Genomic DNA, 17,496 nt, shown 5'->3' with positions numbered 1-17,496 from the left:
CTAACTAAAATCATGCTAATTTTGCTCAATGTATGCATTGTCAATACATAATCTTTAAATAATCAAAATATTGGCTTATCAGGATATACTAATTTTAATATTCTACATAAGAGAATGTTTTCTATGATTTTATTTAAATACAATTGACACTTTTTTTGTCATGAGTGTTACACTGACAATTCATGAAATATTACTTCATGATAACAAGTGAGTGTCTTGTCAAGGACCAAAATTGGTAGAAACATTAGCAAAGAGCATAGGGTGCACAATCTGCTCAACAGACTTTGTTGGCCAATTGTAAGTGAGGTGCACATTTGATCCTACAACAAAGGTAGATTTCACAGGCACCATTCAAGTACTTGAGAACACCTGTTTAGCATAAGGCAATGTGGGATTGTATTTCATTTACCAAAGTTAATTCAATGCCATCCATCAGCCATTTCTTGAATATCTACTATGTGTTCTGAAGTCATTTCCTTTTCATTTTATTGAATCATCCATTCTTTTTATGTTGACTTGTTCATGTCAATTTTTCTCAGAGGGATGTTTCTGTTTCTTCATCAGGTGATTGTGTCTGAATAGACTCAGCCAGAGCTCAGCTCTCAGTAGCCACTCTCCTATTCAGGAGCTCATGTCTAAAACCAAAGGAAAGACTCAAGTAGCTAGAATCAATTTGATAAGAACCCCTGCATACTTGTCTGAGGTTTATAATCTTTTTGAATCACCACTAAAGTATGTCCTTGGAAAAATAAAGAAAAGACACCAATCAGGCAAAATTGTTCCAATTATCCATTTTACATTAGCTTTGGAGGTTTGGTCGTGGTGGTTATGATGGCCTTCTTCTTCTGTATCATGGGATATAATTTCTGTCCCAGCCAAACAGCCTACTTTCCTTTTTTTAATTTTTATTTTGGACACCTGTTTCATTTCCCGGCCAGTGTCAGTACTCCACAATAGGCTCACTTCTCCAGCATCCTCCCTCCAAGCACATGACTCCACTTCAGGTGGTATTTAAAAATCTCTGCCTCTTCCGACTTTTAGCATTTCCCCAGCACTACCTCTGATTACTTTCCCTGCCAATGTGTCTATTTGTTCTCTAAAGGAATGCAAGTAGTGGCACAATTCTAGTTATTTTCAGATTATCTTTAATGATGTCGTTTTATTTTGGTACATAACAAAGAATAAAAGTGAACTACATGAATCATGTAACCCTACTTGAAATAAGGACCCAATGTGAATTAACTCCTAAATCCTTTTAACAACTAATTATATGTTGTGTTTATTGCTGTTTTTGATAGTATAAACTTCCTAGTATGCCACTCCCCAAAGGAGACATTTTAATAGTAGAGATACATTTGACTTGGTCAAAAGTTATCTGGAAATGAACCATTCAACAATATGTCATGTAATAATAGATATTTCAGGTACCAAGATCTTGTCTCTTGAAGACATTAGTATCCTATGGAATTCAGCCATCTCCCATTCATAATGAGTTTCCTCTTAGCATCCTATGGAATTCAGCCGTCTCCCATTCATAATGAGTTTCCTCTTGGCATCCTATGGAATTCAGCCGTCTCCCATTCATAATGAGTTTCCTCTTAAAGAAGTGATTGGCCTTGGAATTATGGTTTTGGGAACAAACGACAGCCCTTTACTCAACAAACCTAATCAAAAACAGCAAACTGAGGTATTGCATCACTAATAGTTTAGATTTCATCAGACTTATGCCACTTGCTATAAAAGTTTTTCTTTTAACTATCATTATTATTTAACATTGCCTGTGTTTTTAGCCAATGTGCTAAAGCAAGGCAAGATAAGTATTATTCTTAGAAAATAATTATTATTTTAAAATAATAAAATTTCCCTATCTAGAAAACTCAGAAAAAAATAGGGAAAACTTTTGGAACCCATAAAATATATTCAGTATTACGAGGTTAAATATGACATTGATTTAACAAATTAATAGTTTTGTTTTATGTTAGCAATAATCAGATAGTATAATGAAATTAAACCCATTTATAATAGCATCAGTTATTATAAAATGTACAGAAATTTACTTTATGAGAAATGTGCAAGCTTGATATAAAGAAAAAATTTAAACATTATAGAAAGTCATCAAAGAAGAATTGAAAAGGTAAGAAATTATATCATGTTCCAACACAGATAATCTCAATAATATAAATCTGCCACCTCATCTAAAATGCATTCTGTAAATGTAATACAATTGCAATCAAAGTTCCAAAGGGTTTGTTCCATTGGCAAATTAATCTTAAAGTTCATCAGAAAGATTTAATCTCAGATTCAATGGTAATTATAAGTGAATTAGTCTGAAAGCATGATGACAAGATTATTAGATTTTAACTGCTCCATGCAGCCATTTATGTGATAATTATGTAAGGAAAAACTTAAATATTGTAATGAAACAGATGGGGGTATAAGGAGAACAGATGTTGAATTCTTACGCTATCTTTATCTCCTCTCAACTTTCCTCTTCTGTTCTTTTCAGTAATCAATGAATCATCTCGGGTGACATCTTCTAGTTTTGATGCTCCTAACCTCATCTGTGCATTGCTGAACCAATTTCTTTAAAATTTTCTACATCTCCATTCTCTCCATGCTTCAAAACATTCAAAAGACTGCTTTCTTAACCTTGCGCAAGTGCTTCAAAATTTGCAAAATTTTCAGTGAAATTTAAATGACCACATACACAGTCTTTAGGTGTTACATCATAAAGTTAGACTTACTTCACACTAACAAACAATGAAATCTTAGGTGTGTTTTTAAAACCTCACTAAGCCTCAATTTCCTTAATGAGCTTTATAATATTGTCTCATAGAGTTGTTGTGCCGATTATAAAACAATCTATTGAATATCAGTTAAAGCTTTCGTATTTATAGATGTAGAACACTGAACGAAATGAAAGATAGCCCTTCTCTCTTATCCTGAGAAGCTGGGTGGACATTGTGCTATGAGTTCTGCATCTCTTCCCTTGGCAGTTTAGATCTTTGAAGTGAAAACAGAAATTTTCAAGCACCCCTAATACCCAGGATGTCTCAGCATCTCAGTGGGCAGAAATAGATGATCATAGAAGTAAGAGATTTTGAGAATTCTTCCTTAGGTTTAAAGGGTAGTGTATCAGTCTGTTCTCACCCTTCTATAAAGATATTACCTGAGACTGGGTAATTTATAAACAAAAGAAGTTCAATTGACTCATAATTCTACATGGTTGGGGAGGCCCTGGAAACTTACAATCATGGTGGAAGGCTAAGGGGAAGCAAAGCACCTCTTACATGCAGGCAGGAGAGAGAGAGAAAGCGCAACAGACACCGCCACTTACAAAACCATTAGATCTTGTGAGAACTCATGCACTACCATGAGAACAGCATGAGGGAAACCACCCCCATGATCCAATCACCTCCCACTAAATCCCTCCCTTGACACAAGGGGATTACAATTTGATATGAGATTTGGGTGGGGACACAGAGCCAAACCATATAAGGTGGTGAATGGGACATTTCAGGTCCATGAATAGTGGGAGCAGTACCTGGTTTCCACAAGGAAACCTTCAGAACCTTAAATGGGAAAAGACACAAAGTACTTTTTCCTTGACAAAGATTCTTATGCCAGTGCTTGACACAGAATATCAGAGTTACTTGTCTTCAAGGAGCCCCGTGAGCTTGGAAATTGAGCACAGCAAAGTGAACTCAAGGCCAGCAGACTCATCTCTAGATGTTCTGTTCTGGGACTCAGGTGTAGTCTGAGAAAGGGGAAGAGTTCCCATAAAACACAACCAAGAGAGAATTTTCCATCACCTGAGTGAGTAGGATTGGGGAGTAGATTTAAATTATATTTAAAAATTGCTTACACCTGAAAGTCATGGAATAAAGTTTCATGCATATTACATAAAACATAATGAAAATAAGGCATTCAGCAGTAGCAGGCATAAATAAATGCCCACTTCATGGACATGATAGTAGCAGAGACATATAAAAGCCTACTCCATGTCAGAAATTATTATCATTTTTTATTATTTATATTTCATTCATGACACATCTTTAGCCAATACCATGCAAGCCACACATGTTCCCCATTGTGGCACCTCTACTCCAGGCAATATGGTACATCTATTCCAAGTAGGCTGTTCCTTTGTAGCTCTCACGGCTATTTACTTACTACCATCTTTGTCCTTGTTTTCACTATCTGCATTCCCAGTGCTAGGCCTTTCTGTCTCTGACATTCTGTGTGTATCCATTCTTTACAGCCACATTCAGAGTAAACTTCCCCCAAGAAAACTTTCTTGAATAACCCTTGATATTCTCCACTGTCCCTAGGGTTTATTTATAGAACACATGGTATCAGCAGATGCTGACCAGGCCTACTCATGTCCCTTCACTCCTCACCATTTCTACAGGAAGCTGTGACTCGGCCTGAAGGATTTCTGTGGTCAATGGAACGAACGTGCCCAGCTCATGTGTAGAGCAGGAGGAAGTGCTCCTGCTCCAGAATTCCCCAGAAACAAAGCAACCCTCAAGCAATGACATCTGAAAGTCAAAGGACAGATACTTCAGCTCTGTCAGTATGTTGTATGGGACAACTTAGTCCCTACATAGTCTAAGGGGTACGGCATGACTCATCTCCTACAGCAATAAATAACCTGCTAATAAATGCACTCCAGTTGGCATCCTTTCTTTCTCTCCCTCACATTCCCACATCCCTAAAGGTACTTTCTGGTAGATACTTTCTATCATCTTCCCACGTACTCTCTCCACCCAAATTCTTGTTTATAGGTCTGCTCGTTAGGGACAGAACAGAAACAACATCACCTCCCACTTTCTTACTTGCTGCCTTAAAAATAATGATTTCCCTTCCTTAATTATTATCTTCCCAACAAGATTATGAACTCCCCTGGTGCAGAGCATACTGCTGGTCTGTGAGCTATTTGTTGGTCTGTGAGCCATTTGTCACTGCAATGAGATAAGTACATGAATCAAGAGTAAGTGTTTAGAAATTCTTATAGCAATTTTCCATTGCCAAAACATCCAAACATGTGATCAGTGGGCTTACCCAGTGAACAAGCAGGGACCAGTTAGATGAGTCCCATGGTGCACGTTGTCTGCTAGTCACGTGCAGGATAACCACGTAGCAGACATGAAAAGGTGCGAGATTTTATAAAAGGGTCCTTCCCCACAGATAACTTCAAAATCACCGCTCTAAAGCATCTCTAACAGTTCTGGGCATCAACTGACGTGCACAGTAATTTAATTTAACATTTTGTTTTGTGGACACCTTAGGATAAATATGTAGTCAGCTCAGTAGATAGGTTTATTTTTATTTGCCATCGATTCTTACACAGATTTATCCCAGGATGGACCATTTTCATATTTGTCACGATCATGCACCAGGCTTTCCAAGTGTAAGTTTTACATGGTGGGAACTAAAACAGAAACTGACAAAATTCTGAAGTGCTAAAAGAATCTGGAAACCCTGACAACTTCCCCCACACCTTCCATTCTCATGTAAACTATTGATACTAAGGTAGTCTTATTCACATTAGTGTTTGATCTCAGGGTAGATTTCAAAACAATGCTTCTGCCATTTGCCCTCCTCCTTCACTAGGAAGTCTCAGAAGGATATGAAGCATTTGAAAGCCAATCAGCTTTCACAGTTGTATCTCCAGGGCAAGTGTGAGGACAAATGGAAACAAAGCCAAACAAGGAATCACCACATTCATTTTTCAAGTCATATATGGCCTGGCACAGTGGCTCATACCTGTAATTCTAGCACTTTGGGAAGCCAAGATGGGAGGATCACTTGAGGCCAGGAGTTTGAGGCTACAATAAACTGTGATCACGCCATTGCACTCCAGCCTGAGTGACAGTGAGACGCTTTCTCTATTAAAAATAATGACAGGCTGCTCTGTCTATGGAGTAGCCATTCTTTAATCATTTACTTTCTTAATAAACTTGCTTTCACTTCGCACTGTGGACTCGCCCTGAATTCTTTCTTGTGCAAGATCCAAGAACCCTTTCTTGGGGGTTGGATTGGGACCCCTTTCCTGTAACGTATTTCTGGCAACCGCAGAAGGGACTACAGCGCAGAAACCCTGACCCAATGGTTAAGCGTTGGTGTCCTGTAACTTTATTCTGGTGAACACGGAAGCGGCTATAGTGTGGAAACCCCTGACCCAAGGCTAACTTTGGGTAAGTGGTGGGTTCCAGTAACATCTTTCTTACAAACCACAAAAGGGACAATACTGAGAAGACCCCTCTGACCCAAAGGAAATAGACTGCAGCAGCACTGATTGGTTGACTTTGGGTAAGTGGTGGGGTACCTGGGTAAAGAATGAGATTGGGTTAGAGACCCAGCTTAGGGGAGTTAGAATCTTTTCTACCACAGAGTGGGTTAGAGGCCCCTCTTAGCAAAAGGCGAGGGGCCGGGCGCGGTGACTCACGCCTGTAATCCCAGCACTTTGGGAGGCCAAGGCGGGTGGATCACGAGGTCAGGAGATCGAGACCATCCTGGCGAACACGGTGAAACCCTGTCTCTACTAAACAATACAAAAAACCAGCCGGGCGAGGTGGCAGGCGCCTGTAGTCCCAGCTACTCGGGAGGCTGAGGCAGGAGAATGGCGTGAACCCAGGAGGTGGAGCTTGCAGTGAGCCGAGATCGCGCCACTGCACTCCAGCCTGGGCGACAGAGCGAGACTCCGTCTCAAAAAAAAAAAAAAAAAAAAAAAAAAGGCGAGGAAGCTTGACCGATCTTGGGTTAGAGGCCCCACATAGGAGGGTTAGGGTCCCCTCTAAGATTTAGGGGGTTAGAGGCCCCTCTCGGTAAAGTCCCTCTGGGCTAAGAACAGGTTTGGCATTATGGACGTCAACTGCTATTCTTTTTGGAGTAACCTGTCTTGTACGCTTTGCTTATGGCTGTGGGTGACTGGGTTAGGTATGTACAGGATCGTGGTACATGGGGAGCTTTTTCCTCCCTAAAAGGGGAAACACAAGAGCTGATGGGACTGCTGGGAAAATATCCCTTCACAACAGCAGCCTCAGCTGCCTGAAATTTTCAGTGTCACCGCAATGGTTGGGTCTTTCTCTGGCCTCCCTAGGCATTTCACCTTCCCCACCCTGCCACAGACAATGTTTTTCTCTCTCTCCTTTTCCTTTTTTTTCTCTTAGGGCAACCACCTTGCCCAGAGACCACGTGTTGAAACTCCAAGTCAGAGGTTGGATTAAAGATGAAGGGGCCTATCTGGGGGCAAATTTAGGCCTTGCCAGTTTGGTATTTGGTGCTAAGCAGAGTAGCTAATGTCTATGTTTTATCATAAGTATTTTGCTTTGGCCAGAATGAAAAAATAAGAATATTCCCTATGGTGCAGCTTGGTCCCCAGGGCAATGGTGCCCCAAGTCAGCAAGCCGGATCACTAGGGCTGCTCAGGGAAGGGGAACCCAGAAGCATGGCATGTTGGCAAAAGGATAAAAATTTCTCAGCAGTCAGATTTCTGGCTTCTCTCTCTCTGTGCAAACAGTTGAATGAATGGGAAAAAAAAGATCAGTGTGTATCTATCTCCTCTGTAAAGTTTTGATTAATGTGAAAAAGAATTCTAAGGCTAGCCTTAAACTGGTGTATTTTGTGCTATGAATTCGTTTTTCCATGTCGAGGGGTACTTAAGGATAAAAAACGGGCTTAGAACCCTGTAAGCCCACTTTTCAAGATGACCCTGGTCAGTAACAAACTTAGCTACCGGTCCCTGGAACAAACAGAGAAACTGAATGAAGTCTCCACATTGTTTTATTCCCTTGGGAGCTTCACCTTTTAACCACGTGGCAGTACTTTCTTTTGGTCTCCACCTTTGGGGAACAAGAATTTTAGGGTTCATATCATAGTTAGCTCTAAAAATTATATTAAATAGTTAAAAGTCTTTGCAAGCTCAGAATTAACTACTCTGACTCATTCTGGGAAAAGAAGTAGAGACTGCCCTTGCTATAGATCACTAGCTAAGGTTTTGCATTTTCACAGTGGCTGTCCAGGTTCCATTCCCCACCTAGGAAGTAAGTAGTTATTGGTTTAATAACTGCATGACCTTGTCTAGTCTATTCTCTGTGGACTGTCTTAAATTTTCCTTTCTCTAAGCAGCTAGGAGGCGACCTTTGGTGAAGTTCAAAAGCCAGAAATAGTGGCCATTTGTCATATTAAATTCTAAAAGGACTTTATTAAAGAGTGCTATGGTTAAAATCAGCTTAATTAAAAGTGGATAAACAAGCTATCAATACATTGTAAAGGCCTTTATGTTTTCTCTTCTTGGAACTTATCTTTCTGGAAAAGGTTTCTTCTTCTCAGTCGACTGAATTATTTTTCTCCTTTTTTTTTTTTTTTGTCTTACCACTCTTAATGCACAAATGAGAGGTCCTAAGGTAACTTCTCGTAGCCTGGGAGTCCTTGGGAAAACAGAGGAGGTGCCACAGACCCCGTTTTGGGGAAAAAAACAACAACAATGAAACAAGCTGTTTTCTTCATGAAACCCCGGGAATTAAAAGCAGATAGATCCCTCTCAAAATCAAAGGCTCTGTTCTGTTTTTCATTGTGTTATCTGATGGTTTTGAGTTTTGGGGGTATCAGAAATTACTTCACATTATGAGAGAGCTTTGGTGTGTAATAACTAACTAAGAAGGAAATATATTTTAAGGGATGGCTAATAGTAGTTACGAAGGGATACTTAACTCTTTGCATACTTGGATCAGAGAACCATGCTTTTGGCTACCTGGAAGATAAGGAAACATTCCCACCCCCACTGGGAAACGAGACTCCCATGAGGGATGGCTGATAGAAAATGGGCTGATTGACTTTGGGTTGCCTTGTAATGAAATGCAGAGTAGAAGCACTACACTGTCTTCTCCTGTATTATTTCCCTCCTTTCAGGAATTCAGGAACCAGACTAAAATGGCATCCTTAATTTTGGGGATCTGTCTTTGCCTTCAGCTGCTTATTTGCTGCTTATTTAGCCCTAGAAATGCATGCTTTCCTGACCCTGTTTTTCCAAGTGCTCCACTGTGAAGTCTATAATCCAATTAAGCAACTGGCAAACAAAAAATCTTACAAGTGCTGAATCTTCTGACTGTATATGTGTTGTATGTTTATATATAAAAGAGTTCTCATTAATTCGCTTAGAAAAATAAGCACTTAAACCAAATATTTTGTCAGAACAATAGAAACCTTAATGCTTTCTGTTCACATAACTTTAGTAATCTTTTGGAAATAAAGACAGTTTGAATGATTATTGGTAAAATAAAATGTCTTGAAAATGTAGACATTTGGTCTAAATTAAGGTCAGATATCAGATTCGTTAAATGCTTTAAGGTCAAACTGTTTCTTTGACTTTTGAAAATTGTTCAATTTACCTACCTTAAAGCCATTAGATTCTAGATAAGGCCTGGGACATGTGGAGTTAGCCACACCCCCTAGCTATGCTGGAGAGTCAACTCTTATGTGCACTTGTGCTTGGTGTGTCCTAGGCTAGGCTCCATACCTAGTGAATAATTAAAATTTCAAATTTACTAAGGTTTCCACCAAAAATAAAAGTTTCTAAGAGTTAACATTATAACACGTAATTAAAATTACTAAAGAAACAATTTTGCATGGAAGGTGTGTAAAGAAAGTAAAATGTGTTTTGGTGAAAGATGATAAGAAGTCACGGGAATGTGGACTTTTTTTTCTGCCTACATTAAGGTGTTAAAGGATTGTTTTAAGTAAGAAAATAATCTAAAGATTTAAACAAGTTGTGGAAGATTCATAAAAATTAATTGTAAGAGATTTTGTGTGTGAACATATTGGCTAAAGTTAAAGGGGTATTATTCAGTTTTCCATAAATTAAACATTGGAATAAAAGCACAACAGGTTTTCTTGATCAGCTCTTTCCAAAAAAAAAAAAAAATTGTAAAGGGTTATACAAGGTTTATAAGACTCTTACCTTATGGTTACACATTAGAATTGGGTAAACATGTCTATAAGGTTTTATTAAATATTGAGTTTAACATTAATAGTACGTTAATGTAAAAGTGAAATTTGGCTTATTTGGTATAAAAGTCACACAGGAAGCCTTATCAAATGTGAAATTATCAAATTTCTTGGAACTATATTTACATAAATGTGTTATTGGTATATGTTCCAAAGTTATGGGAAATTCCTGTAATTCTAATATGACTTAGTATACATTGTCAATAATTATAATTATATAAAATTTTGTGTGCCACAGAAGCTACCACATTTCCTTATCAATTGTGGCTTTAACAGTGACTGTCCTAAAACATTTTGTCATCCACAGACAAATGTTGTCTTGTTTTAATCCTCTTTAGAAGGTGGTTTATAATCAACTATAGAAGTCTAGCAGGTGTTCTTAAATGCAGGTTTCTAATTGAAAATTATAACACTAGAATAGAGGAAACAACTTTCAGAACTCTCGTGAAGAGCTAGAATGTTCACAAATATTAAATAGAACAGGAATTAACTGAATTAACTGAACCAATAGAGAATTGAAGTAATCTTTTTAACTTTGCTTAAAACATTGCTGACCCTTTATTTTGTTTCTCAGAGTCAAGGAAACTTTTTTGGAGCTATTTACAGCTTTCAGCAATTGAGTAAAGTATACTCCTGTGAACAAAATTTAGAGCGTATTTGTTTCTCTATGCCTGATTTCTCTGGAATTTGGAAACTAGTTGTGAGTACCCTTTTAACCTATGCCAATATAGTTATTAGCATAGGTGCAATAAGAATCTGTTTTCTTTTGTAACAGGACACAATTTGGAGAAATTGATTGTTTTACCAAGGTTTTGACTGGAATGGTGTGTTTTCCTTTAAGGAATCAAACTTGACTTGTAGAGCCAATAAGAGTTCCCCAGTTCCTTGGGGAACTGGCCTCATACCTTGCCTACACAGTCCCTGTATGGGGTTTCTGACCTGTGGTAAGTATAGAATGTCACTTTCTATCAGGTCCAGGAGCCCCAAGTTATCTTGGGACCTCAAACGAGAGAAATTTACCCAACTCATAGGTATTTGAAGGTACAAACCCATGGCAGAACTCAGCTTTAAAAAAGTCTTATCTGAGATTCCTTATGAAACAGAGTTCCTTCAAAGCCAATTAAAAAACCTATGTGAAAAATAATTATTCTTGCTGCGCTTTATACAAATAATTAGACCAAATATAATAAAGCAAGTCAGTCTTACCATGATTTGTCTTTAGTTAAAATGGGAAACTGGAGTTAGAAATATTATGTTCAAGAACTGCGGTACACTTGTTATTTGTTAAATTCTAGTCTCATTAGTTGTTTTTAAGTTTGTTTCTGCAATTTAGGATAACCCTGCTTATTCCTGTGAACCAATCAGTGATCTCTGACTGCTACTCAGAAGAAACAAGAGGGATGGGCAATGTAAAAATCTGGATCAGTATTCTAATTCTGGGCACATTACAATCAGTTAACAACTGCATATAAGCTTAGTTCCAACAGTTGCCCAGTTCATAAAAAGCCTTCTAATTTTAGTTTACTTGGAATAACTTTACTTATTTTGCTTTACTTTTGTGGAATATATTGCTGTTTTACTCTTTGTGTAGGAATACAGAAAAAGCTTACTGAATGTTTTCTTAAACTAAACACTTATTAATCTTCCAGATATCACCTCTTGTCGAAACTCAAGAGTCAGGAATGGCCCTTGCCATACTGATGCTTTCTGAATGAGCTCCTCTCTACTCTGACTGCAAGAGACCCTCATAAGTAGGTGGGAATATCATCGCCCCTAGTCAGCCTGAAGAAGTTACAGAAGATGGATCTTTGTCCCTCTGCAACCCTTAGGATTAAGAATCTCTTATAAAAGAAAGGGGGGAAATGTCAGAGGTATGCGAACCAAAGCAACTCCATCTTCAATAGGAGCCGAGTAAAATGAGGCTGAAACCTGGGCTGCACTCCCAGACAGTTAAGGCATTCCAAGTCACAGGATAAGATAGGAGGTCAGCACAAAATACAGGTCATAAAGACCTTGCTGATAAAACAGTTTGCAGTAAAGGAGCTGGCTCTAAAACCCGCCAAAACCAAAATGGCAACGAGAGTGACCTCTGGTCTTCCTCACTGCTAAACCTCACCAGTGCCATGACAGTTTACAAATGCCATGGCAACATCAGAAAGTTATCCTATATGGTCTAAAAAGGGGAGGTATGAATAATCCACCCCTTGTTTAGCATATCATCAAGAAATAACCATAAAAATGGGCAACCGGCAGCCCTCGGGGCTGCTCTGTCTATGGAGTAGCCATTCTTTTATTACTTTAATTTCTTAATAAACTTGCTTTCACTTTGCAAAAAGAAAAATGATAATAAGATAAAGGCATATATGAGGACTCCAACCTAGTTATGACACAGGAATTCTATGTAATAGAATAAGAGTCATTCATCAACAGACTCAAAGTTAAGCTATCCTAAAATCCCAGAGGGTTCATGACAATAATGTAGTAACATTGCTAACTGCTAAGTGATATTCACTTTTCTTTTTTTTCCTCAATGACAGAACTCCTATGTGGAGGTTGGGTTGCAACGTGCCCGGCTATCAAACTTATGCTTCTCATTTTTATTTGGAAATAGGCATAGCTAAGGAGACATATAAGGGAAACATTGGGTGGTGTTCTTAAGCAAGCTCCTTTAATAGAGGCCACCTTTTCACGTGGAAGGCTCCTCTTGCCTTTCTCCTCTTCCTCCAGTCTGGAATACAAATGTAATGGTTAGCACTCCAGCAGCCTCTTTGTGAATATCAGGATACAGCTGATACTTTTGGAATGGCAGAGCAGTGAACTGGAAGGGCCTTGAGCCCTGATGAACTACAATATTTTACCAAGACTGATTGCATAACAAACCACTCCTAAAACTTAGATTAAAACAAACTCACTTGTTTAGCTCCACTTCTGCATTTTGACAGTTCGGTTTGGGCTAAACTAGATGATTTTTTCCAACCTGGGATAGTGTTGATTGATCTTGGCTGCATTCACTCATAGGTCTTTAGTCAACTAGTAGGTCAGCTGGAGTTAGCAAGCTTTTGATGGCCTCAGTTGGGACAGCTAGGACAATAGAAGCAATAGAAGCCTCTCTGCTTATGGTCCCTTTCCAGCAAGCAGCAGAGTCCCAAGAGAAGAGCTATGCAAAGCCTTTGAGGCTCACACTTGGGACTTGCTTATTGTCACTTCTGTCACAGACTATTGGTCACAAGGCCACTCTGGAATTGTAGGGTGAAGAAATAGACCTCTGATATGGTTTGGCTGTGTCCCCACCCAAATTCTCATCTTGAACTGTAGCTCCCACAATTCCCACATGTTGTGGGAGGAAGCCAATTCCCACATGTTGTGGGAGATAATTGAATCACGGGGGCAGTTTCACCCATACTCTTCTCATAGTAGTGAATAAATCTCACCAGATCTGATGATTTTCCCCTTTAACTTGGCTCTCATTCTGTCTTTGCCTACCAGCATGTAAGACATAACATTCCTCCTCCTTCATCTTCTGCCATGACTGTGAGGCCTCCCCAGCCATGTGGAACTGTGAGTCGATAAAACCTCTTTCCTTTATAAATGACCAAGTCTTGGGTATGTCTTTATTAGCAGTGTGAGAATGGACTAATGGGAAATGTTGTAACAAATTGTGACCAGTTTTGCAATCCACCACACACACTAATCTTGAACTGACTAAAATCTGTGCTTCTTACTACTTAGAAGATAAACCCCTTGTCTGGTTTATGATTTTCTTTGTACTTTATCAGCAGAATTAGCATAATTTCTACCTGACAGAAACACTGTGAGAAGCAGTCAAACATTACTCTTTTTTTAAAGACAGAATAGTAGCTCTCAACCCATGAAATTAGCCTAGTCTGGCTTGAAGAAATGTTTTATTCCAGGCTGAAAATAGATTTACATGCAGAAGTATACACAAAGGGAAGGCAAAACAAGAAAGCTAAGTTATCACTTGATGTGCTGCAATTCCAAGAAAGAAACAAATACTAATCTTGTATGCACACTCCACCACCACTTACAAAACCACCACCACCACCACCACACGTGATATTTAGTAGGGAAAAAATGATTTCTTCTGTGGATTAGATTGATAGTCTTTGTGTTGTATCCCTCAGAGTCCAGGCAAGGGAGTAATGAGACAATCATGTAAGGGTAATTTGAAGAGAATTTAATAAAATAACTAATTTAAAAGGCCTGGGCAGCAGGGAGGGAAACAACAATGGTTCATGCTGTACTTTGGGCCCTGGGACTTGAAAGAAACAGCTTTCATGTATTAGTCCATTCTTACATTGCTATGAAGAAATACCCAAGACTGGGTAATTTATAAAGGAAAGAGGTTTAATTGACTTAATTCCGCATGGCTGGGGAGGCCTCAGGAAACTTACAATCATGGCAGAAGGCACCTCTTCACAGGGCAGCAGGAGAGAGAATGAGTGCTGAATGAAGGGTAAAGCCCTTATAAAGCCATCAGATCTCATGAGAACTAACTCACTATAATGAGAATAGCATGGGGAAAACCATCCCCATGATTCAATTATGTCCACCTGGTCCTGCCCTTGACATGTGGGGATTATTACAATTCCAGGTGAGAGCTGGGTGGGGACACAGAGCCAAACCATATCCCTTCTCTACCAGCTTTAGGTTTGAAGAGATGAAGGGAGCTGGCAGCTACCAGAACCCAAAGGCAGGTAGAAGTCTTGGTGGAGAGGACTTTCCTTTAGGAGATGCAACCAACCCATAGTGACCTTGCAGGCAAGTTTCTGGGCAAATCAGTGCCCTGATCACCCTCTTGTCTCTTTCCTATCACCTGCTGCTGCTCCCTGATAGCCAACGCAATAGAAGTCAGAGGGCAGACAAGCTGATTGGTGTGGTCTATATAGGTCAGTGTCTGAGAGCAAGAACGGGATGGAGACGCAGAGTTTTGGAAAAACAATCAAAAGACATCTGGGGGTAAAAAAAGAGACATCACCTCTTAATGGAAGGAGCTGCAAAAAAAGTGTAGCCATTATTGCAAACCACCAGTGGGCCTCATATTGAAATAACTACTATTTCCTATGTTTTTGTTAACGTTTTATTACTACTTATATTAGATAGCTAGGGCTGCCACAACAAAATACCACAGACTGGATGACTCAAACAAAATGTACTGTTGCACAGTTCTGGAGGTGGAAAGTCCCCAGTCAAGGTGTCAGCAGAGTTGGCTTCTAAGGCCTCTCTCCCTGTCTTGCAGATGACTGCCTTCTTGCTGTGCCCTCACACGATCTTTCCTCTGTAGCCACATCCCTGGTGTTTCTTTCCCTTCTTATAAGGACACCACTGCTGTTGGATTAGGATATCACCCTAATGACCTCATTTAACTTCACCAGTTTAAAGGGCCTGTCCCTAAATACAGTCACATTGGGGTGAGAGCTTCAACCTATAAATGTTGGAGGACACCATTCAGTCCGTAACATTACTCTATGTCCTCGATTTCTGGTTCAATCTGAGCAAAAGGGTTCCTCTCTGAAGCTTTTAAACTGTAAGCCCTCCCAAACTGCTGTGGCTGGTAAATGCAATTCTGAGAAGATAAGAAGAGGCTGTTTATGAAGGAGCAAGAAGGGTATGACATTCCAAATAGTAAATTCATTTCAAACATCCTGTCAAAGTTGAAACCCAAAAATCTTTTAAGAATAAAATTCTGCTTGGCATTTGGTACCAGGAAAATTTCCTCACTAGGATGTCTTGGAAGTTCCCTTAGAACTCTGTGGGCTTGAATGACTTACTGTTATCTCCTTTGGAATGGGACCACTACACACACACACACACGCATGCAAACACACACACGCGTGCACACACACGCATGCACACACACGCATGCACACACACACGCATGCACACACACACGCATGCACACACACGCATGCACACATACACAGACACACACACACTCCACCTCAAAGCACTGCATGGTAATTAAATGCTGTTTTCAAACTAGCATCTGTAACTCTAAAAGTATAGAAAATCAGATTTTTTTGTTTAACACAAGAGCCTCAAATTCTGTCTTCTTCCTGTAGATAAAGGAAAATATGATAAATGGAAGACAATGTTAGATTACTTATCTTAAAATACTGAGTATAAAAGATTTCGTATCTTCCCTTGCAGATGTGTGACATGAACAAAAAGCTCCCCATGGTGGAAAGAGGAGTCAGAAAACACCTAGACAATGAGAGCAAGATGGGGGACCCAAAACGGTGCCCTGGCATAGGCAGGTGGTGAAACCAGCCATCTGGCCCTGTGCCCTGTCCTCAGAAGTGCTCCTGCCACCCCAGCAGGTACATTTGCAGGTGAAGATTTTCTTTCATTTTAGTGTCCTGGAAACCAAGTATTTTCTGTTGGTGGTGTCTCTCTTGCACCAGGTGAATATTTGCCTGGCTTACCTGAGACTTAGATCATCCGAATTCCAACCTCCACTGACACAAACTAGGTTGGTTCACAACAGGCTGCCATAAAATTTCTCATTTTTTTTCCTGTGTTTGAAATGTGTAACTTTTGATTTATCCTAAGTAAGACTTCCTGAGTAGGGAGCTCTGAAAACTTCCATTAAAAAATAATGGATTTGTGAAACTTTTGAGCAAAGTATCATGTCACTTCTAAATCTTTGAATTTAATTTCTTCTTTTAGGGGACTCTTGGAAAGGGAAAATATGATCTTACTACATTGACCATGCAAATTCTGAGGTTCATATTGAATCTAAAGTCATTAGAAAATGTAAATCTCAATAAAATCCCTAATACTAAATACTCATATATATGTATATATTGCCCATAGACATGTAGTATGTATTCATGTATCATATATGTATAGGTATATATATATTCATATGTCATATATTAAAACATATATGAATTTATAAGACAAAGCTAGAAATTATTGACATATGTTACAACTAAATAAAGAAAATCTTTGACAACCTAAAACATGTCAATATAAACTCTCAGAATTTCTGGAAAAGTTAAATTTTCATTAACCCTGTCTCCTCTCATAGCCAAACTGTGGTGATCTTCATGGATCTTACAGATAAGGAATTTGCTCCAAAGAAGGTTGTTATTTAAACTTACAAATTGGCATAAATATATTCATTGCATTAGTAATCAAAGTACCCAATGCAAAAATGATTTTCTACTTGGAAACTGTGCCTTCCAAATGGAAAAATTAAATAACTCAATTGAAGAATAAAATATTTATTTAAAAAGCAAATATTGCAAATGCATGAAGTTGCCAAATATACTAACCATAGTTTTGATGAGCTGGAAATCTTCAGGAAATAAAAGTTTGGGTTTCTCCCCACATAAAATATTAATGGCTAGATTGTTGAGACTTTTGTTATTACCTAGGGCCCTCCAGTGGCAGGACACTTGTGTGTTGCCTAATGTTGGTTTATGATTATTTTAAGCATTATTGAAGTATACCAAGGACCAC

General features: G+C 38.9%; 1 long non-coding RNA gene across 1 annotated transcript in view; it reads left to right on the top strand.

The window, feature by feature from the left end:
- The window catches only part of LOC108542993 (uncharacterized), a 52,397-nt gene extending 35,408 nt beyond the window's left edge, over positions 1-16,989 (top strand). The window contains exon 2 of the long non-coding RNA XR_001889417.1: positions 16,180-16,989. This is a non-coding gene — a long non-coding RNA (uncharacterized LOC108542993). The remainder of the gene's footprint in view (positions 1-16,179) is intronic.
- Positions 16,990-17,496: the final 507 nt, after the last annotated feature.

Source organism: Rhinopithecus bieti, unplaced genomic scaffold (assembly GCF_001698545.2).
Source record: "Rhinopithecus bieti isolate Rb0 unplaced genomic scaffold, ASM169854v2 scaffold_22165, whole genome shotgun sequence".
NCBI lineage: Eukaryota > Metazoa > Chordata > Mammalia > Primates > Cercopithecidae > Rhinopithecus > Rhinopithecus bieti.
Note: the sequence above shows the minus strand (reverse complement) of the source record. Positions and strands in the feature narration are given on the sequence as shown.